At 40.5% G+C, this 27,656-nt stretch overlaps 1 long non-coding RNA gene across 1 annotated transcript in view; it reads right to left on the reverse strand.

Annotated features, from left to right (window-relative positions):
* Positions 1-1,803: 1,803 nt before the first annotated feature.
* The window catches only part of LOC131757540 (uncharacterized), a 209,564-nt gene continuing 183,711 nt past the window's right edge, over positions 1,804-27,656 (reverse strand). The window contains exon 4 of the long non-coding RNA XR_010840934.1: positions 1,804-1,864. This is a non-coding gene — a long non-coding RNA (uncharacterized lncRNA). The remainder of the gene's footprint in view (positions 1,865-27,656) is intronic.

Below are 27,656 nucleotides of genomic sequence, written 5' to 3' on the forward strand. Positions count from 1 at the left end.
CCAGGCGTCCTTCTCCCGGCAGGGATCTCCCCAGCTTCATAGTTGCTGAAAAGATACTTTTGCTTTTAAAAATATAATAACCACCATACTTTGTACCTATATACCCTCATTTAGGTGCTATATCCAATTTTTTTAAATGACAATATTTTTTAAAATTTCTCCAATTACCCTTAACATCATAAAAAATTTAAAAATTTATTCAGCAGACTCTTTTCTATTTATCATAAAAATAGTCATTAGTGTCCAGAAACTAATTCAAAGACTGTCTGATATCAGGCCTAGAGCACAAATATGGGGCGTAGGAAACCTAAGAGCAGCTTCCATGTGTGGCCCCAGTTCTGAACTCATATTCCCCAGACTAGTCAGGTTAAAATATTTACAATTTTCCTACATCATAGCTCCTTACATTAGCACACTCTCACAAAACCCTTATACTTTCTTATTTTATTCCCACAATGGCTCTGTAAGGATGCACTCTCCCCATTGCATAGATAGTCAAACTAAAAACCAGGGATTTTAATGACTTAAGTGGCAGAGGCCCTGACACCAGACCTTTTGACTCCTTTTCATTCCTAACTCATTGCACAGAACCTTCCTTCTACCATATGCTGATGAAATAGTGTCCATGTATTTTATTTCCCCCTACTTCTTTACCAGTTCCCCCTGGAAGCGTTTCCTGAATAACAGACTTGCACATTAATCCTCCTCTGGGGTCGACTTCTGGAGAACCTGACCTAAGTAAGGTTACAACTCCTATCAGGTGCTCTTTCTCCATGGTTCAGCTCTGACTATTTTCTTCCCTCCACCCTTCATGCCTGGGGTTGGTAATGATTCCCACTGTTGCTAGTCCTGGGGTAATTTAACATTCTTGGTGGTTCCCTTAACCCTGTTCACACTCTTTTTAGTTTTTGTTTGTTTGTTTGTTTTTTGTTTTTTGGGTTTTTTTTTAATGGTATGCGGGCCTCTCACTGCTGTGGCCTCTCCCATTGCCGAGCACAGGCTCAGGACGCGCAGGCTCAGCGGCCATGGCTCACGCGCCCAGCCGCTCCGCGGCATGTGGGATCCTCCCAGACCGGGGCATGAACCCGTGTCCCCTGCATCGGCAGGCGGATTCTCAACCACTGTGCCACCAGGGAAGCCCCTCTTTTTAGTTCTTTAACTGAAGTCTCATGACATAACCTTAGTTAGCTGTTGTTTAATGCAGATCACATAACTTATAAAGCCTACTAACTGATCTCCCCAATTTCCCTTTCACCCCACCCTCCCTTCAATCCATTCTCCATAGAATGTCTGGAGTGTTGTTTTAAAAATCTTAATTAGGGCTTCCCTGGTGGCGCAGTGGTTGAGAATCCGCCTGCCGATGCAGGGGACACGGGTTCGTGCCCTGGTCCGGGAAGATCCCACATGCCGCGGAGCGGCTGGGCCCGTGAGCCATGGCCGCTGCGCCTGCGCGTCCGGAGCCTGTGCTCCGCAAAGGGAGAGGCCACAACAGTGAGAGGCCCGCGTACCGCAAAAAAAAAAAAAAAAAAAAAAATCTTAATTAGATCACATCACTGCCTACTTAAAATCATCATTGGATCCCCTCCATGCACAGATAATGTCCAGGCTCCCTGCCATCATGTAGGAGGTCTTTCATGCTTCAGCTGGTATCTTCAGCTTCATCTCTGACTACTTCCTTCCTAATATAATGCAGCAATAGCAAGCTACATGTAATTCCCAATACAGACCAGGCTGTATCTCACCTCTGTGCTTTGGTTCAATCATACTGCTCCCAAAGTGTGGCATGATCTCTTCTCCTCCAAACGTCACTAATTGATGCCTCCAGTTCAAACAAGTGTCATTTCTCCAGGAAGGCTGAGAGTTCCTGGAAGATGAGGATTACTCATTTGTTAATTTTATACACTCAATTTCAGCCTGACACAGAATAGAACGTGTGTAGAATAAATGGCCATTCAAGGAGTGAAAATAGTTACTACTATACTAAACAACATTGAAAAGCCCTCAATTATTACTGGAGATGTCTTTGAAAAGTGAACCAATAATGTTAATAATTGCCATTTATTTTTGCCAACTCTGCACTGGACACTTAATACTTATTTAATGTATGTTATTATTAACTTTCAAAACAAATATAAGGTATTATTATTATTTTTTAATACGAGAAAAATTAAGCTCAGAAAGATGAGAAATGACCCTTAGGTCACACAGTAAATAAGGGATAGATTTGGGATTTGAGTCCTTCCATGTCAATCTTCATTCCAAGGACTGTGCTCTCCTTTACAGAAGAGCATTTGTGTCATAATGTAAAGTAGAATAGAGCCTATGGCCTCACATGGGCAAAGCCCTTAACCACTTCCATTCCCAGCCTCCTGGTCAACAGGAAGAAGAGGAACACTTGTTGGTTTCATCTATCCATGTTTATATTAATTTCACAGAGTTTCAACAGCATAGTCAATACTTTGTATGTGCATCTATTTCCAGCCACTTTAGGAGGCATTTTGTTTGGGGGCATTTCATCTGAAGAGATGGCAGAACTAGAGACAGTCAGATATTTACAGAGAATAAATAAATCCTTACTATACACTCCATACAATAAAATACTCATGGAACATTACTTCCCTGTAAGAGCTACTACTACAGCCTGCATTCCTGTGAATATGTTTCACCAGTTCTCTTTAGGGCTCAGCAAGGCCCTGACCACATGCTGATCACACACACACACACACAGCCAGATTCAGACAATTAAAGTCATTATTTGTTTTTGTTACCCTCAAAACTTGATAACTAAATGGTAGCAGTAGTTAATGTAGCATTTTATAAGCAACAGTGAATTACCCATGGTTAGTGACTAACAATAAATGAGTATGGTTATACTCAACACACAAAAAAAAATCCACAAGTGAGAGATCATGTCACAAGCATGAAAAAGAGAAAAGTTTGAATCAGTTATACAAAATCACAGAATAGGCAACTCAGGAAAACAGATCTGCCTCTTTTTGACTTTTGCCTGACTCCAGAGCTTGCTTTCAGAGTCTCTTCCACCACAGCATGATGTGGCCACCCCCACAGAAATAAGGCTCTTCTCTGCACACTGCCATTCCAATTAAGGGACCAACTTGTCCAGGTTCTGCCTAGGACTTTCCTGGTTTTAATACTGAAAATTCCTGCATTGCAGGCTTCCAGTTATGGTAACCGTGGTAGGCAGAATAGTGGCTCCCAAAAGATGTCTGCATCCTAATCCCTGGAACCTATGAATATGCTACCTTACAAGGCAAGAGGGACTTTATAAATGTGAGTAAATTAAGGATCTTGAGATGGGAAGATTATCCAGGTGCGACCTATCTAATCACATGGATCCTTTCTTAAAATCAAAGAACCTTTTCTGGCTCTGGTCAGAGGGAGATGTGACTACAGAATAATGGTCACAGAAAAGCAGCATTGCTGGCTTTGAAGGCAGAGCAAGGGGGCCTCTAGAAACTTAAAAAACTAATGAAATGGATTCTTTCTACACCTTCAAAAAGAAACACATCCTGGCTAACACTTTGATTTTAGCCCAATAATACCTATGTTGGAATTCTGATCCACAGAACTGTAAAGATAACAAATGTTTTTGTTTCAAGTTATAAGTTTGTGGTAATTTGTTATGACAGCAATAAAAAACTAATACAGTAACTAGATCGTCCTGGTTTGCCCGGGACTGTCCCGGTTTTAAAACTAAAAGCCCCACATCCTGGAAACCCCTTCAGTCCTGAAAAAACAGGACAACTGGTCAGTCTACCCCCATTTCTCCATTGATACCTAGGTACCCTTCAGCTGAAATTGGCTTCCCAAAAGGTTCCCCAAGGCAGTGATTCTCAAACACTGGTGTGAATCAGGATCACCTTGGGGAATTAAAACAAAGTTTTGCCCTCCTCTTCATCCCTGGGTTTCTGATTCAGTATGTTAAAAATGGTGCCTGAGAGTTTGCATTTTTAACATGTCCTCAGGATAGGCTGATGTGTAGGTCTGAGGACCATACTTTTTTTTTTTTTTTTTTTTTTTTTGTGGTACGCGGGCCTCTCACTGTTGTGGCCTCTCCCGTTGCGGAGCACAGGCTCCGGACATGCGTGGCCTCTCCCGTTGCGGAGCACAGGCTCCGGACATGCAGGCTCAGTGGCCATGGCTCACAGGCCTAGCCGCTCCACGGCATGTGGGATCTTCCCGGATCAGGGCACGAACCCGTATCCCCTGCATCGGCAGGCGGACTCTCAACCACCGAGCCACCAGGGAAGCCCTGAGGACCATACTTTTAAACCACTGTCCTAAGACACAAAATCCTCTGGGAAAACCATGAATAGAATTTCATTTCTTCACCCACATGCCAGGCATAGATAAAATGGGATGGGTTTGTGGGCAGGTACCAATTATTAAATCTCATCGGACACACAGCTCTGAAATCTCCTCCTTGATCTGCTAGAGCACTTGTGAAAATACTTCCACAGTGATGCAGTGGAAGGGGTTCTGATCCCATTCCTGCCTTTAATAAACATTTGGACCGGGGAAAATTACCTACTATTTTGGCTCTCAGAATTGGAGCTAATGCATGTAAAGTACCTGGCATGATGTCTGGGATATGAGATATGCTCAATAAATGATAGCCATGCAAGAAGCTAGGCTTTTCCAAAATATCACTCTCATACAACTCATACAATCTGATAAAAATGTGGAAGGACAACTGGTCACTCTACCCCCAACTTCTTGCTTACCCCTCAAATGTTTATTGTAATTATAGCTGCTTTTACATTTTTGTTGTATTTAAATCTGTGTACTGGCTTATTTATGTTGTTGATCCTCAGTTCTTACTGTACATTTGCCTTTCCAAGTGACATATTCCCTTTCCTATATATTCTTACTTCTTTTCCATTTAGAGAAGACCCTTCAACATTTTTTTAAATGGTAGGTTTAGTATTGATAAATTTAAAAAATTTTTGCTTGTCTGAGAAATTTGTTTTTCTCTCCTTCTATTTTAAATAATAATTTTGCTGGGTAGAGTATCCTAGGTTGCAGGTTTTTCTTTGTCAGCACTTTGAATATTTCATGCTACTCACTTCAGACCTGAAAAATTTCGGCAGAACAATCAGCTGAAATCCTTATGGGGATTCCCTTATATATGCCTCTTTGTTTTTCTCTTGTTGCCTTTAGAATTCTCTCTTTAACTTTTGCTATTTTAATTGTGATTTATCTTGGTGTGCGTCTGTTTGGATTCATCTTGTTTAGGACTCTCTGTGCTTCCCATACCTGAATGTCCATTTCCTTCTTCAGGTTTGAGAACTTTTCAGCCGTAATTTCCTCAAATCCATTTTTTGATCCCTTTCTCTTTCTCTCTTCTCTTTCTGGAACTCTTATAATGCAAATGTTGGAATTCTTAATGTTATCGCAGAGATCTCTTAAATTGCTTTCATTTAAAAAAAGTTTTTCTTTCTGCTGCTCTGATTGGGTGATTTCCATTATTCTATCTTCTAGATCACTTATGTGTTCTTCAGTATTACTTAGTGTACCTCCTAGTGTTTTGTTGTTGTTGTTGTTTTTGTTTTTTGGCTGTGCTGTGGCTTGCGGGATCTTAGTTTCCAGACCAGGGATCAAACCCGGGCCCCTGCAGTGGAAGCACAGAGTCCTAACCACTGGATCACCCGGGAGTTACCTCTAGTGAGTTTTAAAATTTCAGCTATTGAATTATTCATTTCTGATTGGGTCTTTTTTATATTCTCCAGTTCCTTGTTAAAATGTTTACTGTTTAGATCAATTATTTACCCTAAGTCAGTTAACATTTTTACTACCAATTTTTGAATTCATTATTTGCTACATTGTTTATTTGTTTCATTATTTTTTTTTTCAGGGGTTTTCTCTTGGTTTTTCAATTGAGAGTAGTTCTTCTGCCTTTTCATTTTGCTTAACTTTCTCTGCCTGTATGAATTTAGGTGAATCAGTTACCTATTGCAGTCTTGAAGGGGTGTTCTGGTGTGAGAGTGTCCCTATACAGACTGCATATGCCCAAAGCCTTTGGTGGGAGAGCTGAATTTTACGTGGAGGCAAGTCACATCTTTCCTCAGGGTGTACTTGGTAGTGGTGGGGATGGAGATGGAAGGCTTAAGCTGGCACAGGGTATGAGGCAGGATTCCTTTCTGCTCAGTGGCCATCACCACCCTGTCAGGAGTGGGGTCTGAACCCAAGTTGCTGGAGCAGAAGCCCTGAGGGCTAAGCCTGAGCTGGCTTCATTCCCTTTAAGTGTGTGATTTTCACTCTCCCCACATCAGGACCTTAGCCCCAGAGGAGGGGAGTGTTGAAACAAGTGGGGCCTGTGCATGGACAGAGGTCTGATGCGCTGCCTATGTAGATGTCTGCAGCTCAGCCCATTCACAGCCTTGGGTGCGAGTCCCCTTTGTCCCTCACAGCTGATTACTGCCCCCTGCCTCCACTGCCCCTGACCTGTTATGGAACTACTCTGCAGGACTGGTAGGATCCATGTGGACACTCAGCATGTATCGGGAGGTTAGCTATGGTGTAGTGGCTGCCCTCAGAGATCTGGGCAGCTTCTGAGTCATTGCTTAAGTACCAACAATGGTTGCTGCCACCCCACCCTGGCTCTACCCTGGGACTGTCCCATTGTCAAGTCTTTTCCCTGGTCGCACCCACCCCAGATCCAATGCCACACTGACATGGAATGAGTGGGGCCGGAGCATTTGCTCAGCTTGGGTTGTGGTGTGCAGCCACTAGAGCAGAACTCTCTCTGCCCTGCCTCAGGGGTTAGCCAGTGTGTGTGCTACTCACACTGGAGTGCAGGCTTTCCCAGCTCTTCTATTTGTCCCAGTTGTCCTCCAACCAGTCAACAGGGTTTATCTCCTCTGCGTAGGACCCCAGGACTGGGACACCCAGTCTGCTGTGGCTCGACCCACTCACTCCCCAAGACGTGTGTCCACCTGTTTAATCTCCCTTTCCCTGAGTCTGCTCCCAGGGGCACAGGTCCTGACCTGATGACTTTTCTTCCTTTCCTACCCGTTGATGTGTGTATTGTTTTTTTTTTTTTACAGCCATGGTTGTACAGGAGTCTTTCTGCCAGTTTCGTTAGTTTTCAGTGAGAATTGTTCCACATGTAGATTATTTTTGATGTGTTCATGGGGGGAGGTGAGCTCCATGTCCTCTTACTCTACCATCTTGCTCTCCTCCCCCAACATCTCTTTTTCCTCTTATTCTAGAAGAGGAAACAGTTTTACTCCTAATCCTACCTTCTGGCTGAGGGGTGATGTTCCAATCAATGTGTTACCCTAGCCACAGGGAGGTAAATAATCTAGACAAAACCAATCAGAAATTCTCTAGGGATTTTTCTAACTGAAACTTATGGGAAACAGCTCTTTTTCCTCACAGGCCTTGAAGCTTTAAAGATAAAATTCTGAGGCAGCTTATAGACATGGTTTCAGCCTCATGGGGTGAGCTGGTGTCAAAAAATGAAAAAAGAGAAGCAGAATTGCAGTATGGGGAGACAGAGACAGAGACTTGAGGCTTTCATTTCCCTAGATGAACACCACTGGACCCATTCTTCTCCCACTACTGCCATAGTTTGCTTCTCTGAGATAAAAAATTCCTCTATAATTTAAGATAGCTTGAGTTGGGCTTGAGTCGGGCTTGAGTCTTTTCAACCAAGAGTTCTTACTGTTACATATTTCATGGTCTCATCTTAAACTTGGATGCTTCCCAATTCCTGTCTTTCTGGCTCTTGCCTGCAGACTCCTCAGACAACCAGGCTTTATCTACATGCAGCTTTTCTTGATTCTCCCAATCTTAGGAAGGGGTATGGCATAGTCATTAGGACGTGAGCTTTAACGAGTCAGGTCTGTGGCTGAGCTCCAGCTCACTTCAGACTCACACTGCCTGGTGTAAGCCAAGTTACTTAACTAAATTGAGTCTCAGTTCCTTCACTTGTAAGGAAATGGCAAAAAGAGTGCTTAACCAAAAGTAAGTACAACCCTCTTAAACTGGCGTGTGTGTGTGTGTGTGTGTGTGTGTGTATGTGTGTATGTGTGTGTGTGTGTGTGTGTGTGTTAGATGATGAAAATAAGGCACTCAGCACTATGCCTAGCACATAGTCAGGCTTCAGTGGTAACCTTCACTATAACTCAGCATTCAGATGCTATCAGGGCTCCTTAACTTCCCTTGGGCGTTTGCCTTCTGCTGCTGGCCAAATGGAATAAAATTGCTTCATTCTTTTTATTTTTCCCCTCATCACAGCCCCACTGACTGGCTTATCAGTCCATAAGCTATAAAAGAAAAAAGGGACTATGTCCCCATGCAGATCTAAATAAACCTGAGGTATGTGACCCCCAATGCTGATGCTGTGTACTTGAGATTCTGATGCTAATTGCAAGACATTGTGTCACTGCTCTGACTGACATGAGAAAGTGTGAGATTGGCTGCACACAGTTTTACAAGGTGATAGGTTTTTGGAACTGAACTATGAAGCTGTTCTACTATTGGGAGTGTTGACAAGATAATATATGCAAAGCATTTGGTTTCCTTGGAAGACAGGTATGAGCAAAATACAAAGTAGGATTATTTATTGATTATTTGTGGGAAGGAGAAATGGAGAAGCAGAGAGACATACTTCTCTTTTGCCATCTTTTACATTCTGCCTTGTATTGCAATTATTTCCCCTATCAGGCTGCAAGCTCTGAGAGGTGAGGGGCTTTGCCTTATGAATTGTTGCCTCCTCTGTACTCCCTGGAAAATAAGAAGTTTCCAACAAATACTGGTTATCTGAATATCGAATGGATAACTGGAATATGTGGTTAGTAGGAAAACAACACTTACTTTGTGTGGAATAAAGAATAAATAAGTAAGGAGGCAATATGGTTTTGATACTAAGAGTAGAGAACAGGGTTTGGGTTCAAATCCAAGCTCTTCAATTCATCAGTTTTATAAACTTGGGTTGATACTTGATATATTTGCTTCTTTTTTTTTTCATCAAAATAATAGGAACTTCACTGCCCACTTGGTACTGTTGTGATGAAGGACGCTTCTCATGGCCGGGAGCTCTGTGGCCAGATCCACCATAGTCCCAGCACAATCATCATGGGTACAACTAGTACACTGTAGTGATAGGCATCTTTTTCCAATTTAGTCTGTGGGCACTGCTCACTCTCCCCAACACCCTTCTCTCTTTGTCCCATACCTTGAAACCTCACCATTGTTTTCCAAGGTGAAAGCTAGTTAAACTGATAAACTGGGTGCATTACTTCTCTTAGGAGGTATATTCATATTTCAGTGTGTGGTTTATGGAGGAATAGCCTGTAAATACTTTAATATGTCTATTAAATATTAGTCTATAAGTATTTAAATATTTTAATAATAAATATCTCCCATTTATTGTGCATCTAATATATATCAGTCATCAAGAATCACTTTACAACCATTATTTCTATTCCATGCCACAATCACAAAGGGGACAGATTATATTTGCCATTTTACAGAATGAGGTAACTAAAGTAATTTGCTGGATCATAGATCCAGCAATGGTTAAAGCTAGAAAATTATTCTGGATCTACCTGGTTCAATCTGATTGAGCATCTCTAATACAGGACTTTAGGTGCTAAAAATAATAAACAATAATCACTAAGCCCTTTCAATGCTATAATAGTGAAATGATTTGGGGGCAGCTAGGACTCTCAATGACATTTATATCATACTTCATTGTAGCTTCCCTTCTCCATCTTGGCATATAGGTAGCTCTACCCATCAAGAAGACCCTGATCTAAACTAGACATTTTACTGGTCATCAACACCACTGTTAACAAATCTAAAGAGGTCTCTTTATCTCAGATCCTTGTAGGTCTTTAACACAGGGCCTCTCTGCTTTCTCCAGTATAGAAATGGGGATCTCAAGGGATAATTCATAAAAGGTTGAGGAGCCCGTTGGAAGACAAAATTCCATTGAAGCTAAGGATCAAGTCTGTTGAGCCTAAGGTGTAGCAATGGCCATGGAATCCAGGAAAACACAGCTTGATCTATGAAGAGAAATAGGATGAAATCTGCAAGAAGGTGGACTTGTTGAATAGTCAGGAAGAGAAAGGTGTGGGCCAAGAATAGCATAGCAGTGTATTCAGAAATGGTTAGTCTTTAATCTCCAAAGCTAAGAAAAGTTGGAAGCTCTGTCTATTAGGGTAACTGCTTTTCTCTTTTATTATGAACAAAGATTCTCTCATCTCTAGTAAAGCAGAGTTTATTATTCCCAAGACAACAATCATAAGAATATCTCTGTTGACACTGTACTTTGGAAAAAACATAGGAGAAAGAAGAATATTGTGCCCCAAGGGCAAAGGTATAAAGAAGGAGTCTAAAGATGTTGGGTTGTGGTCAAAGGGCACATTCCCACACACCCCTTCTCCCCATAACTTTGCACCCAGCACCCGCCCCCCCCCATACACATTCCTCCTCATCTCACCCCAGTCAACTGGAATTAATTGAGAACCTTTTCCATGTAAGGCCTTGTGCTTGGTAACTGTGAGAAATACAAAGATGCATGAATCACAGTATTTCCTAGACCCACAGAATCTCAGAGCTAAACGTAAAGGCCTTTCAGTTGAAAGAGATTTAAATCACTTTGAATTCTTGCAAGTCTTTCAAAGGCCAACCTCTTTTTAAGGGTCCTACTGCACAATCTATGAATCTAAAAATAGCAGTCAGTAACATTTTGGGACCAGGCACTCTACTGACCATTTCACATGCATTCTTTACCCTAACCCTCACAGAGTTCCTCTAAGAGAGGTATTATTATTCCTCATTTACACAAGGGAAAATTAAGGCCTCGAAAGGTTAAGGCTGGACTATGCAGGGAAATCTGTCTCCAAAGCCTATGCTAATATTTATTTTACTCTACTGCCTGCCTCTAACTTGCTTTATACCAAAATATGGCAAAGGCTGGTGTGTGGGATCATCTTTATAACATGGGTGCATAGCTGGTACCCTGTGCTTCCCCTGAAATCACAGTGGGTAGAGGTCAGGCTTGGCAACCTCCCCTTATATTCCACTATGGGAGATTTTTATCTTAAAAAAAAATAAATCTCATGAGATAATAACCAAGGATATGGCCCAGAATTACAAAGGGGGTGGGGGATGATCTATTTTCTACAGGCAATAGTAAAATGGGTTCCTAAGGCAGATAGGGTTGCCAGATAGGGAAATGATATGGAACAGCTCATTTTTGGAGAGCTGTCATAATATAGTGGAAAGCAGCAGAACACATTTAATTAAGTCCCAGATCTGCCACTTACTAATTGTGTAACCTTGGACAAATCACAATCTCTCAGAGTCTCTGTCTCCTCATTCACGAAATAGCCATCACAATGCCTACCTCAGTCCTCTTTTGGAAATCAATAGAATAACACATGTAAATCAATTAGAAAACTGCCACCATTCTCGTAAAATAGACTATTTTAAGTTATTTGCAGTTCCATGGACATTTCCTTTAAGTAAAATTATACACTCCTGTTCTATCTCCCTGCCTCTCACTGTGCCATTTTTCTCAAAAAGACACAGTTTTCGATGTTCAAGGATAGAATGTGATTTCTTGGTGATAAATCGTTCAAACAAGTGGGTAAAAGTTCTTTGAAAAAAAGACCAGGATGCTTAAATCAACAGCAAGTGGCATCTGTGACAGATGCTCAGAGCAACACCATCTTCTCACCACGGGCCTCAGGAATACTGAGCTGGGGTGGCAGGTGAATCCTGCTGTTTCCTCCTGGTTTTCATCTCTGCAGGTTGGCCTTCAGGAAAAGCAAACTCCTTCCCCATTTGCCTGAGCAGGGAGATGCCTAATTACCATACTTCTGAGTTCCCTCTGGAAGGCTGGTGCCAGGGCCTGAACTCAGCTCCACCCCAAGTCTCCATAGACACATGCTCCTGGAAAGCCTTGGTTGTCACCCTTCCCCCACCACACACACACACACCCCTGAGAACACAGACAGACAAAAGCTGTCAGCACCAACCCTGGCCTGCCCAACACCCCACCCTGAGACCAGGATGGAGAGTCAGGAAGACAGTAGGTGACCAGCAGAGACAGTGCTCTGCACAGAATACCTCATGGAGCTTTGATCAAGCCTGTTTTAAATATTCTGTTCACATGTATATTCCACCACTGCATTGACAGTTTTTCCCTGGTGAGCAGGCCCTGATTTTCATATTTCTTCTCCTTGCTTTTAGAGAGCTTGCCTTGTAGAACAAAAGCTCCCCTCCCCCTGCTCTGCCTGGTATTACTCCCAAGAACATTCCTGACTAAGGCTGTTTCCAGCTTCTATTCCCTGGCCCCTCCTTCTATTGCTTGGAGAAACTATATGGCAAAAACTCAGAAAATATTTCATCCCCCTTAGGAAAAAGCAATATGAATGTTTTAGCAAAAAAATCACTTCAAAAGCATTTGCTTCCACCCACCCCCTCCACCAGCCTGAGAAGCCAGGAAATGAAGCCATATTCTACAGTACAGACACCATCAAGGAGTAAATCAACACCCCAGGGACTGCAGCAAGGGGCGCTCTGCTGCTTAAATACCCAGCCACAGCTCATTAAATGGAGCTGGTTTAACAAGATTACAGGGCTTTCCCCTGGGCTTCTAACCCCAAGGACTCCCCTTACTTACCAGTGGGAAAGATGCTGCAGACAAGCATCTTTCTTTCTGGTATCTGCAGGCTTTATACATATGGTCTCCTCTCCTCTTTCACAAAATGGATAATGTTGACCCTTCTAAATAAGAAGAGGCTCCAGGGGCACCTGTTACTAGCAGCATCACAGAAATCTACAGCTTGGTTTGTTCTGACCACATGCTACATTGCCAGTTTGGTTTTCTTTTTTCTTTCCTTCTCTCTTACTTTCTTCTCTTCCTCCCTTCTCTGCCACCTTCTTTTCTTCCTTTTTTCCTTAGAAAGAGTGGAGGTTAGGAAGAGGCAGAAAGAAATAAGAAACTATAACTACAATAAAATTATGACTTGTTTCTTTTAGATCATTGGCTCCAGCTAGCCTTTAAAGCAAGTACCAGCCTTGGGCTTCTTTGGTGAAGGATTGTGGGTTTCTGTGACTGGGAGAGAGGGAAACCATTATCCATGCACCAACAGCACCAGCCTCCTCTAGGCACGTGCTTGAAATGAAGACTCTCAAGTCCCACCCCAGACCTACTGAACCAGAGTGTGCACTTTAACAAGATTTCTGGGTGATTCAAATGCAGGTTAAGGTTTGAGAAGCACTGGTCTATGGGATGGTGACACATTACATGTCTGCCTGGACTTTTCCTCACCATAAATCCACACTACATCACAGGAAACAATGTCTGCTGTTCAGTGTGTAATATTACCAAACTTAGTGGGTCTGCTGACAATATACACACAGGATTCTACACAGGCTCAGTGAGCTGCAGGGGGCTGAAATGTAGGGAACTGAAACATTGGGAAGGGGCCCATAGGCTCCCTGACCCTGGAAGTTACTGCTGTACAGTAACTCAGCTTCTGTTGAGAAAAAACTCTCCAGGAAGACAGGCTGCCCCAAGCCCAGGTTATCAGCTGCTCCATAGCCTGTGAGGCCCTGCTGACTCTGGCATCATGGAAATAACCCTGGACCAGAAATCAGCAGACCTGGATTCAAAGTCTCTTTTCATCTCATCCTGGTTTGGTACAAGTTACTAGATTTATCCTCAGCTTCTTCATCTCCACAGTGAGACTATTAATACCAGCTTAGCCTGCTGCATAAGTTCATTGTGAGGATCAAATAAAATAGCATATTTCAAAAAGTCTGCAAACCAGAGCAGCATTCAATTGTTATTCTTAATTAGTATAGAACAGAGGTAGCTTCCGATTAGAAGGGAATCAATAGATACAATCTCCTTCCTTAAACAGGAATTCCCTTCTTGCTAGTAAGAGGAATTACCAACTGCTTCTCTCCTTTCATTCCTATAAGCTCTGAAAAAGGAAACAAAAAGTAATAAAAGGGTGGATGGGTGGGCAGGTAGACCAGATGGACAAATGAACATCTATTGAGTATGGACACAGTGTTAGGTATTTTCAAATCTATTCTATCAATGCTCATAATAGTGAGAGCACACAGACATTGTGGGGAGGATGCTGTGATGTAGTGTCCCCTTCAGGAATGAAGGACTCATTCTTCCAGCTACTGAGAGTGCTGCCTGCAGAAAGCCCTCAATTTTCAGCCCTCTTTGAGGATTAGTTTGACTAAAGAGATCTGTTTCACCCCAGGCTGTATCCACTGACTGCCCAACACAAGGGTATCAAGGCATAGCCCTCTTTCCATCTCAGAATGTCTCTGAAGTCTCGCCCTGTCTGTGTTTTCCATTGAGACTGCATCAGAGCTCTGCTTGTCCCTCTGTTCATTCCTGCTTCATTCCTTTCCCTTCCACTGGAATCCATCCCAAGAGCACTCCCAATAAACCATCTGCTTGATAATCTTCATCCCAGAGCCTGCTTCCCAGGGAACCCAACCTGTGACATAGCCTCATACTAATTTCTTATGTTCTGAGCCTATTTTGTCAACCACACACATTCACAGATACACTTGGGATCAGAAACAATCAGAGATTCACAGGGAAACAGAAACTATCCTATCAAAACTGGAAGGAAACTTGGGGATCATTTCATCCAACCATTTTATTTAATAGAAAAGATTGAAGTTTAAGTAATTTGACCAAGGTCACTTTGCTAGTTAGTGGCAGAGCCAAAACCAAACCGCAGGTCTCCTGATTAGTGATCCATTATTTTTTCTATTGAACAATGACATTGTCTAAGAAAGAGAAAAGGCCTATGTCCAAACCTGAAGTAGAACATAGCATTCTACAGCAACTTACAAAGTCAAAGAGCAACAAAGCATTTAATAACAAACCCTCCTGCCCTAATTTTTGGCATGTTTTCAAAAACAGATATATTAATATTTTAAAATATTGCTGGTTACCTATTCTTCCTTAAGATAAGTAACCAGATTATCTGGTCAGTGGAGGTTGTCTGGGCCAACCTCCACTTTTGATGACATATTTGGGTTGGAAGATAACCATATAAATTCAACAGGCTCTATTCTGTGATCCCATTGGGCCAGCTGTAGTACAGCTCTCTTCTGTATACTCATAATACCCTGTATGGCCTTGATTTTGTACTGACCATATTGGATTATGATTATACTTTATGGCCCTATCTCTCCAGTAAAATATGGGTTCTTTGAAGTCAGGTGTTGTGGCTACTCACCTGGGTGCTGTCACATGATCAGTACTGAACTAATGTTTGCCAAATAATGAATAGTTGAATGAAAATCAAAGTTGAGGTCTCCTCATCCTTTCCTCAAAATATCTTTTCCATAAAAGCATTATAGAGCCTGAGGGTCTCAAGGGAGTTCAGAGCAGAAAGGGGCTTTAAGAATTAGCTTGTGTTAATCCAATACGTTTTACATATTAGGAAAAGAGCCCAGAGGGCTGGGGAGGTGGAAGGACCGTGACCTTATGCTATCAAAACAATCATGTTTGGGCTAAATGCTTAAAAGTAGGATCTAAAGTTTTATTAGTCACCTAATAAATAATTTTGTTGCCTCCCCTAGGTAAGGCTTTTCAGCTCTTCTATGGTTCACCTCTCCCTGTTGAAACTTGCACATATGGCTGTTGCCCCAACTCTCATGATAGAACTGGAGAAACCAGGCCCAAAGCTACATTCACAGGCCCTACTCTATAGAAAAGGGTCTTCAGCCATCGATTCTTCGATTCTTCTGCTTATGTGAAATGGGATGGAGCGCAGCTGGGATGCCTACCTCAAGTCTTAATAAACAGGGAGTTAATCTGATCAGAGGCTTGGCTTAACTGAGGCTGACTACATTTCCTCAGGGTTTTTGCTGTCCCAGAGGAGGAGGGGAGTCAGGATGCAGATCAGAAATATAAGTGTTTTCACTGAGGCATGGCTAGATTTGCAATTCAATGCAGCAAGGGGAGAAAAGAAAAAGAAAGAACAGGCTACTGGGCTAAGGCTGAATGCCCTGGGGTCACTGGGTTCCTTAGCAGTATTGACTATTCAAAGGGGTAGGAGGTCGTGGATCTGGGCAGGGTAAGAAGCATGAAATATATTCTCTGTCATTCCTGGAGGAGAGAGGTGACTCCCGGGGAATGGAGAAGATTGCATCACCAATTTGATTAGCAGGAAGAGCTGGACTAGGACTCGGTGCAATCCTATACACTGTGATTTTCTCAAACACCTCCATCTTCTATTATTGTTGTTACTGCTGTGGATTATCATACAGGCTATAACACCCAAGCTAGGTGGAACTGAATAGTCATATAAATATCATCAGCCTTGTTATTATTTTTGTTTTTGTAATGTTACCAGGTTCCAAAAATGTGCTTTGCATGAAAGTATTTTTTATTGGTAGCATTAATAATACAATCTGAGGAGTTCAAAAGACAGTGCCAGAACAGAATCAGCATCAGATCCCTGACAGTAAAGATGAGAATACAGGTGGGCTTGAAATAAAGCAGAGGTCAGGTACCCCAGGGTAGTGTGAGCCCTCAGTATTAGAAAATGAGGAACTCCAAAACTAAGAGGAGAGGGAAGTAGTACAGAAGCATCAAGAAGCCTACTTTTGGATTAATTTAATGTGAGAAACAATTTAAGGATGATTTTTAATCCAAATTGTCAATTGATAAAGAATTAAGTGGCATAACTTGATTGTCTGATTATTAAACATGAGAAATGAAACATTTTCTACAATAGACCAAACATATATCTGATCATAAGACTGAAGGGACTAGTGTTAAAATCCCTCTGTGTGGGATATCCTAGAGCTGTAAGATACAGCTTAACTGTACCCACCCAATGTGGCCAAAATGCATAGGCTACAATAATCTCACTTTACTTAGGCAGAACTTAATAACAGAAGTATCCAGAATATCCACCTAAATACCACAAGGCAATTATAATAAACTTAATTATTTTAAGCTTAACATTTGAGTAAAACTTTACATTTTTCAAAATACTTTTGTGTCCCTCTTGGCTTCCTGCAGTAACTGAGAAAAGTATGATAGAGTTATTCATCTATTTTGCCATTTTATCTCTTTTCTCTTACTTTCACATTAATTAGTGGCAAAAGCTACATAGGCAAGCTTAGTACTCGTATTTGTTAATGAGCTCTACGGCACTGGCTTCATTATGACATAAAGTCCAGAATTTCATTTTAGACATGTGCTTTTGGTATCCAAGCCACATTCTGTGTACAATGGAGAGTCTGTCCACCATGACAGTTCATCCTGGGAAATGAGGACTCTCAGGACATCTGCCTCCTGTCACCATTGATCTGTTCAGGAAAATCACTGCAACTAAATACAGCCATAGAAACCAAAGAGGACCATTAGCATTCCAGTCTAGGAGTCCCAATATAACCAGCAGGTAATTCATACCATGTTGAATCAGCCAAAACAGGGCATACTACCCCTTATCAGTGGACTTTTGTACAATCAGATGACAGTTCCTAATGCAAAGACAGGGAGGCATAAAGGGGAGAAACAAAACTGCCCTTACCCCATTTCTAGTTCATGTGCCTTTAGAGAGAACTGATTTCTAGAAAAATCAGTTTAAAGACTGATTTGGATCACTCAACATGACTCTAATTGCCTTTAGAAAGATCTCTAAAACTGTTCTGTAAGACGTCTTTCCTTGGCTCTTAGCACAAGAAAAAAAAAATAAAAGAGAACACTAAATATATGTCAAATGTATTTAATATAGGCTCTATCTAGAAAATAGAGTGGTAGGGGCACTTTTTCTTTCTAATTATTACATGGTTCATAATATTTCAATTTTTAAATACTATGTACTAATTTCGTAATCAGAAAATATCACTGAACACCAAAGAGAGAGAGAGAAAAAAATCATACAGGTTCTAGGCCAGTGGTAGCATTTTAGAACTAAAACTCAATATCAGAGAAAAAATTGGGTTCATCAAAAGTTATATGGCTAGTTTTCAGCAAAACTAAGTTATCTGGTTGACCAGAGTTATTGAACCTTTACTCAGTGTCCATGTGGTTAGAGAATGGCAGGTGACCCTAAAGACCCTTCTTGCTCTAATAACCCATGATTCTGAGAGCTGGAAGGTACTTTGGAAATACTGTCCTCAATAGAGTGGTCATGTTTTTTATTGCTTAAAATAAGGCATTCTGTGGCTGACAGGGGAGTACAGTTGATAATTATTACTGGACACCAGGTATAAACCAGAATCCTCTAGGCATACTAGGCTGTATGATGACCTGTCCTTAACAGACAATCAATTTCCAGACCCTCACTGGGATTTCAAACTTTTAACTCTATACCCAGTTGCCAATATTTCTGAGAGTAATAGGTGACACAAAAGGAAATAAGCTTCAGCCTGTTGGTACCTTTTAAACATTTTTTAGAGACATATGAAATAAGGAAACAAAATTTAAGCAGTTCAGAGCCTTTATGTTAAATGACTAATTGGGGCCAGAATTAGAGTAAGACAATGAATGAATTCTAGAATATCACCAAATGCAGTAAGGTTTGAAGAGGGAAATACAATGGTAGGGGAAAATTCTGGGTGGAAGAGAGGATGGAGGACTGATCCATAATGGGCATACTGTCTAGTCACATGGCTCCCTCAACAGTATTTATAACAAAGTAACAAAAATAATAGTTTAGGCAACAGAATCATGGATGACATTGAAAAAATATTATCAAAGTAAACATCATCCCTCACTGTGACAAGAGAAGCACTGAAACATAAGGATGCTAGGCAGATATCACTTCCATATTTCCTGACTTGCAGGCTGTTACATTCCTAGCCATGATAATACATATTAATGGAAGGGTGGAAGTTAAATAAACATAATTTGAGCAAGCCAATTCTCTGTGGTATGCTTTTTGTAATGGATAAAAAACTAACTGAAATGATTAGTCATTGTAGAAATAAGGCATTGATCAAGTAATAAGACTTAGCTTCCAAACAGCATGAAGCACTATTCAAAAGCAATCAAAGATACCATGTTATCGGGTCCTCTTAGCATCCCTGAGAGCCAGAAATTATGTTATTGTCCCAATATTATAAATGAGATGACTATGGCCCAGGGCAAATAATTAATTTGTTAATTGTTTTGCCTCCACTGAAGAAATCAGAACTAGAATCCACATCTCCTGATCCCGTATTCACCTCATAATCCAGTGTTCATTGTACTTGAATGCCTAGAAAAAGAATTGACATTGTGAAAGCTGTGGGTTTAGTGACTTCTGACCATCCATTTCGGCTGAAGTCCATTTCTTTGGTTTTCATATCCCCTAGGGATAATTCATCTCACTCAGCCCCTACCCATTCACCATCTGACCTGCCATGCTCTCTGAAAATTGCAACTCTGTTTTACCTTTGGAATAACCATATTCAATTATAGTTTCTGCCTTTGTGTTTCCTCAGCCTTTTTTCCTACACAAATTGATGGTGACAGCAGCGATACCAATTCAATTACATACCATCTTCTGGTTCCCAGTAATGATTCTGAGTAGGTCAACAGGGACTCACTAGGAACAAGAATGACCATGAATTAAAAGGAAAGAATAAGCAGTGAAAGCCGAATTAGAAACCCATTTTCACTTACTGGGAAAATTTGAGCCAACTTCTCTCATAGAATAAGCAAAATAAATTATGGAAAGAGTAGGTTGGCCAATTTACGAAAGAGGATTTCTAGAAAGGATTAGAAAGCTTTACAATTATATTGCCGAGGTGAGCAAAACCTGAGTGGCACAAAATAAAATAATATCCTATCAAAGAATTTGGGGTTGTAACAAACATGTCATAGAAGGGTCAATTATTTTTGGCACTTCCATTCATACAAAACATATTTCCATATTGAGCTCTCACCATGTAGTAGGCTGTTCTAGACTAGAGTAGAGAGACTGCTGAGAACAAAATAGCAAAGTCCCTGCCCTGATGGTGGTTACTTTCCAGTGAGGAAGACAGATGGGTCATGCAGGTGTTATGAAGAATGAAAGAAGGTAAAGAGACTGATGGTCACATGATAGAGAAATACTATTTAGGTAGAGGGGACAAGGAGGGCCTCTCTAAGGAAGTGACATTTGAAAAATGAATAAATTGAGGCACAAACATGTAACACACACTACCAGATTCATGGAGGGCTAGATGGTAATGACATTTAATTGTTTAACCTTTGTGTATATGTTTAGTAGCCCAGACTTTCAAGGTTACTATTTTTATGTCATCTACCCTGGAAATGACGGTAAAAGGCCAAGCAAATAATTGTCGTCTCTCAAATGCTAAACTGAATCCTCTACAAAATGAAGCCAGTTTACCAAATCAAGTGATGAGTGATTCTTTTCTCTGTGCTTAGACTATTTTTGTGGATTTTTTTTATTGTTTCATATGGGGGAAGAAGCCTAACAATCAATGTTATTCCTTTTTCTTTAAATCAGAGTTTGGATTTGCACATAATAAACGAGTGTGCACTTCCAGTTTAAGTCAATTCAACAAATATTTGTCATCTAAATATTATTAGCAAGATAATGTGTTCAGCACTAAATGGGAGAAAAAGATGAGTAAAACACAGTTTAGCTCTTAGACAACATACTATGTGGATAGTAGATAAGTGTACAAATAACTATAATATGAGGAAGAATTGAATTTCTTTCTCAAAGAAAAAAATCTCTTAAAGTTGTGAGAAGTTAGATGAAGAACATAAATGATTTCAAGAAGGAGGAATGATTTGAGATGAATCTTAAAAGAGAGGTAGGATTTCAAATTATAAAAGGAGAACCAGAAGGCATTTCAGACCAAAGGTACATTAAAAATGTGCAAATGAAGGCAAAAAGAGGTAAGTCATGCTTGGAGAAGGGCAGATACCCCAGATTGTTTGAAATATAGGTCATTAGGAATCAAGCAGTGATAAATAAGTTAGACGGTGTCAAATAGGCCAGGACAACATTATGAAGAACCTGGAATGCTGGAAAGCAATGGGAGCCCCCAAAGTGCTTTGAATTGGAAAATGTCACTAAGTATATCTAGTATAGATGGGGAAGGTAGACATAAGATGGGAGACTGGCTAGGAATATACTTCTAAGGTACAGAGAAGAGGTAATGAACGTCTGAAGTAGAGTGATGGCACTGGAACAATAATTTCTGAAGAGAAACACAAACTTGTGATGGTATCCTTAATGGGTCTTGGCAACTGATTAGATGTGAGGCAAGATAGAGAAAAATGTAAAGATTATTTTTAATAATAATGGCACCTTTTTGGGTGTGTTATTAAGAAGAACAAATGAAGAGTTCAGTTTTATACATATTAAGGTATTACTAGGACGTGCAGGTGGAGATGAGTAGGTAGAAATCTGGGATTGGGCCTTGGGGGAGATTTGGTAGAAGAAATCACTTCAAAGGTGAGAATTGTGGCCAGGGGAGGGAATCAAAACATTGGGGAAATAACTGTAGAAAGAAAAGGGCAGAAAGCAGGGGTCTTATCTTAAGGGGACATTTTATTTGTTAGGAGAAACAGGAAAAAGAACAGAAAAGTTAAGAAATAAGGAGCAGTAAGAGGTAGGACAGCAACTTACTTATGGAAACCAAGGGAGGTGACAGTTTCAAGAAGAAAGGTGTAGTCAGTAGTACCAGATGTAACCTTGAGACCAAGGAGGCCCAGACCTAAGAAAAGACCATGGGATTTACTACTTAGCGATGGAGGAAAGCTTGTTCAGAGTAGGGTAGGTATAAGCACATGTGTACACAGAGGACAAGGACCTAAAGAGCTTATGTAAAAAGTGAAAGCAGGGCAAGAATTCTTAATACAGCACCAGAGGAAAGGAATAAACTAACATATATTCTGTGCCTACTTGGTCCCAATACTGTGCAAGATACATTAATGTTTTATTATTTAGTTCTCACATCAACACTGTGAGAAAGATGTTATTATTATTTTCTACTAAAGATGAAAATCTAAAAGGTGCAAGGAGGTTAAATAAGTTGCTCCAGGACATATATCTACGTCCACAATAGGCTGAAATTCTAGCTCTTGTGAGGCAAGGGCCAAAGGTCATGCTTTCTCCATGACACCATCTTGAGGCAGGAGGCCTAGGACTAGGTTCAATGGTTCAGCAGGGAAGAAGACCAGCACCTTCTCCTCAGAAATGGAAACAAAAGAAGAGGGGAATGGTAAAGTACATACTAAAGAGGAAGTCATCTGCTATGAGTGATTGACTAAAAAAAAAATAATAATAATAATTGGAAATGTCATTAAGTGTAGGAGACAATAGTTTCTATAATGGTAGCAGCTGTATAATTGAAACAACCTACTATAGAGTATAGGTTGCAGAAGAAGGCTTATGAGGCTAGAGCAGAGCTTGAAGAAGGAGGAGTCAAGGACCTAAAGGTCATAAGGACAAAGAGCAGGTCGCAGGAGTGAAAGAGTAGAAAAGGAAGGACACAAAGTTGTGATCAGAGAAGGGAATCTGGAGCTCGAGATCATGAGTGTGGGGCCATTTTGAGTGAGATAACAAGAAATGAGGAAGTTAAAGAAGTATGGAACCAAGGTATTCATTAATAAAGTCCCAACCACACGAATGGCTACATTTTACAGAGGACTAAATCGCAAGAATTGTGCTAGTCAAAAAAAAATATGAATAAGTACATAAGTAACAATTGTGATTCACCTATTGAATTTGGAGGTGGAAGGGTTTCCATAATATGAGTAGATTTTTGTAACAAGGAAATAAGGAAGGTAGGTAGCATGATCAAATAGAAGAACCTTAATGAAGATGATGTTATCATGGGATAGTGGACTAAAGGGACCACAAAGAAACAAGGACATACTTATCTCTTATACTGGTCATGAGAAACAGGGGAATTAAAAAATGGGCCTGGCTTCATTGAAGAGGTTGGGAGAGGAATGGTATCTCTGAAGAAAATGGCAAATCTTGGCCAAATCTTTGAGGGAAAGTTTGAAGACTAAAGGAAATTTATCCATGATCAAAGGACAGAGGGGAAGGAACTGGTTGAGGGATGGATAAGACATAAGAATGCCTTTTGGATGTCACCCCTGGACAGAATAGAGATGCAGGTATTAGGGAGGAGGATTCATATGCAGGGCTAGGTACAGAACAAACATTAGAAGAGCAAGGTCAGAAAGTAGGCTAGAGGAACTTCTCAGCAATGGAACAGGAGAAGTGCCAAGTAAATAATGATTAATGTACACAATTGTAGAACTAAATATCCCTAGTTTTCTAATAAAAGAAGTAAAGCAATGGGGGGAGAGGAACCTGGTGTTTTACAAACCTCTCTCACTACATGGTTTATCATACTGATAAGAATCCACCCTTTCTGCTGGGATAGGAAGGGGGATTGAGAAATCATATGAAGAGAACCACATAGTTGTTTGATGTCTTAAGTGGTTAGGTTTACAGAAACAGGCAACTGTTTAGAACCTCAGTTGAGGTCTATTTCCAAATGATGTCACTATTTTCTTCTTCACTGAGCATATCACACCTAGCATTTTATTTACATTTACTTGTTTGCTCATTATCTATCTCTCCCCCACCAACCCTCCCCCAAACACACACACACACACACACACACACACACACACTAAAATGTAAGCTAATTGAGGTCAGGAACTTTGATTAATTTGCTACTGAGTCCCCAGCACCTAGAACAATATAGCAGACATTAATACTGCTTAATATATAGCAGACATTCAATAAATATTGATTGGCATTTTATTGAATGAATTAAAGTATAAATGAATACTGGCCAAACAATAGCTGGTAGTAATGCAAAAATGAATAGAATCCAGCTCCTGATTAAAGGATCTCATAAAATAGAAGGAGAAACAGGTCAGCAAATATAAAATTATGGAGGTACAAAAGAGAGCATTATCAGTTCTGCTTTGGTGGGGATCATCATAGCAAACATTGCAGATTTGAGAAACTGGGCTCCCAAATTCAGTGCTCTTACCTCAGGAGACACAAACCAGTTCATGGGAGTGAAGATAAAACCTGAAAACTTCTACTTGTTTTTTATCTATAATTTTGTGTTGGTTTTGTCATGTACATATGTAATATAAATACAATAATACAAGCATAAATTTTGAATATGCAAATTAGCATGCCTAAATTTGGGTTCCATGCTCTTAATTTTTGTCACAACTAAAATGTCACCCTTGAGCTGCACCTCTTGAAGGGTAACTAAAAATGTGCCTTCTAGTCAGAAGTGAGACAGAGCATTCCAGAATGAAAGTAACAGCACGGATCCATAACAAATCAAAAGGAATCCTGGGACTGTAAGACATTTCGTATGTCTGGGCATTATGATGGGCATAGGGAAATAATAGAAAACAAGCTAGAAAGCTCTTCTACTGGAAAGGGAGATGTATAAACAAAGGAATGGCAAGATGAGATTTGCATTTTAATTAGATAATTCTCATCAATTGAGGATAAATTTGAAAGGTAAAGAACTGGAGGTTTGAACACAGGAAGTATTTTACAAACTTGAGTAAGAGATGATTAGGGTGTAAACAAGGGTCTGGTTATAAGGTATAGAGAAAATGAGATAGATTTAGAACAAATTTTGAGGTAAAATTAGCAATTCTTGGTGATAACTAGTTATCACTGAAGATAAAGTTCAGAGACCTAAACAGACCAGAGACCTAAAAAATACTTATAAAGAGCTAAGTTTACTTCTCTCATACATAATAGAAGTCAATTTAGGACTGGCTCCACTCTCATCAGGGACCCTGCTCCTTCCATCCCTCTACTATGTCATCCTTGATGTAAACCTTATTTCTCACAATCAAAGCTGGCTGCTGGAGCCTGAATCATCACCTCCATGTTACAGGCAGAAGAATGGAGGAAGGACAAAAATGGTTCATGCTTCCTATCTTTAGAGAAGACTTCCTAGAAGACTTCTGCCCACATTTCCATAGCCAAAACTCAGACACATTGCTAGACCTAGTTGAAAGGTAGGCTCAGAAATGTAATCTTTATTCCAAGTATCAGAATAAACATTTTGGGTCTTCATTAAAGAAGAAGAAAGTAGGGATAATGACCAGAGCTTCACAAATATTAATGGCCACCCTGATCACCTGGAGAGTTGCTTAAAAATGCAAACTGTGAGGAGGGGCTCAAGATTCTTCATTTCTTTCAAATTCTTAGTGATTCCCTGGCTGCTGGTCTGTAAGCCATATTCTGAGTAGCAAGGTTATGCACCAGTGGTTCTCAAACATTAGTGTTCGTCAGGATGGGGGGGCAGGGGGTAGGGGGGGGGAATGTGCTAAAACAGATTTCTGGACCCCTCCCTCAGAGTGTCTGATTCAGTAGGGCCAAAGTGGGGCCTGGGAATTTGCATTTCTTAGAAGATTCCAGGGCATGCTGATGCCCCTGGTAGGTGGGACCACACAGGGAGAACAACTGTTATGACTTCTTGTTTTGATAACAGATTGGAGAGACATTGGACCACAAAGAGACATGGTATCAAGAGAGGGGAGGGGGTTTGTTGATATTTCTGCCTTCATTTTATTGTTTGTGATAGCAGTGCCATTTTATTCACACTCTCACTGGATTAAAAACAAATGTCCACTATAAGCTGGTCTGAAATATTCTCAAGTTTTCTCCCTCTATATTTTCTCCACATTAGCCGGAATCCTAAACAGACTGCAATTCTTATTTAGCCAACCATCTGTACCTAGTTTCACAGACAGTGAGTAAAATCAGTATGTAATACAAAGCAATTAAAATATCCTAGCGTCTCTAGCCAGAATAGTCTCCCCATCTTAAAGGGATGTTTTCTTCTTAGCTGGAAAAATCAACCTACTCCACTCAATCTCTTGTTTGTTTTCTATGTCAAAATTAGTGGGTTACCTACTGATTATCAGACCTGGCCAATTAGTCTGATCATCTCATCACATATTTGCAACTTCTCCAGCTGTGAGAGTTACTTTTTATGTTGACTCTTTCAATAAAAACTCCCCAAGCTGAGACAAATGATGAGTAAAGTGATAAACACCCACCAGCAACTTAACTTGAATACTTATTTAGAGCAGCACAACTGAGCCATGGGATAGAATTCAGGAAATGAATTGTGGTGCTGTATTTTGAGGCTCTGAGGAAGTCCACAGCTCCAGGCACATGTAAACAAAATTGGCGCTAATTTCAAATTGAATCTCATTACTATTGCAGGTGATATATATGAATCTATGAAAATAGATGAGATTAGAAAATGCCAAGATTTATTCATTTATGTCCTGGAGAGATAGGAATAGGAGGAATAATTTGGCAAAGAAGTAGGATAAATAAGACAAATCCCCTTCACAAGAATGAATAATCTAACTTTATCTATCCCTTATTCCTACCTCCTCAGAGAAAGTTTTTCTTTTCCCTCAAATAAAAACTCAAGAGGTGTATTTGTTTCTCCATAGTTCCCTTCTATGTTCAGTGGGCAGCAGGGTAAAAGATTTGTCAAAGAAATCTCATAGTTTCAGCTTCTTCTACATGACTTCCTGGTTTTTAATGGACAGAGTGGTTACATTCCAAAGAACCCCTGAAATAGAAAGAACAGCCTGCTCTCTTAAGTCTTTAATGAGAGCCACTTCTCTAGGCATGGACACTTCAGGCTTTTATTTTCAAAAGAAAAGCCACCTTAGAAGCTCCATAAGAAAAGAAGAATAGTCTTAGGATAGACTGGAAAGTGAAAAGCATCCTAAAGGTCATTGAGACCCTGCCTGCATTAACAGGGTGGTTGGCAACCACCTTGTGTCTTGTTCAAAGCCTGCCGTCTCTCCAGGCCTCCAACCTGTGCCCTCCAGCTTGCTCTCTGATCAGTGAGATTCTCTGTGTCTTTGCATAATGGTCATGGAATCCTAACAGCTGCAAAACATACTGAAAGGGATTAACTAGCTTGATTCCAGTTTACTGGCTGAAATGCATGACTCAGAATGAGAATCTCAGATTAGTACTACAGATCCTCATCCCAGATGCTAGGAAATTCAGACACCTATGTAATGCCTCTTGGGAAAGTATCATTTCCTCAAAGCTGCAGGAAAGAATAAATAAATGAAGTGCTCAAAATTCCTCGATGGAGTTGTTCAGTTTCAGCCACAAGAGTTCCAAGGACAATTTACAAGGACCAAATCCATTCAGTGATATAATGACTCAATTTTCTAGAGAATACATCTAAGGCCAATATAGGAAGAGACTGGATATGGACAAAAGGAAAAAAAAAAAAAAAACACCACAAGATAATTTGCTAAATTAACTGATTAAACACAGAAACCACAGCTGGTTTCTAGTCATCTGGATCAGTTTGTGCATGGCTGACTCAGGCAATTTGGAGTGTGGTGTAGACCTAAGGAGTGTGGGAGCAGCAACACATTTATTTGCACTTAAATAGAAACACAGATAGCTAGTCCAAGCAAGAACTTCCTCCACAGAAAGAAACTGCAAATAACCCATCCCCTGGCTGCCAACTAGAGGCTTATTTTAGAAAGAGTAAGTAGGAACAGACTGCATGGCCAGTCTAGGAGAATTCAGAGGTGCTCCGCCCACACACCAGGCAATCATTAGCATGTCTACTCAGTTCTCAACCATGTAACAGCTGCAAACAGACAATAG

This window comes from Kogia breviceps, chromosome 5 (genome assembly GCF_026419965.1).
Source record: "Kogia breviceps isolate mKogBre1 chromosome 5, mKogBre1 haplotype 1, whole genome shotgun sequence".
NCBI classification, from domain to species: domain Eukaryota; kingdom Metazoa; phylum Chordata; class Mammalia; order Artiodactyla; family Physeteridae; genus Kogia; species Kogia breviceps.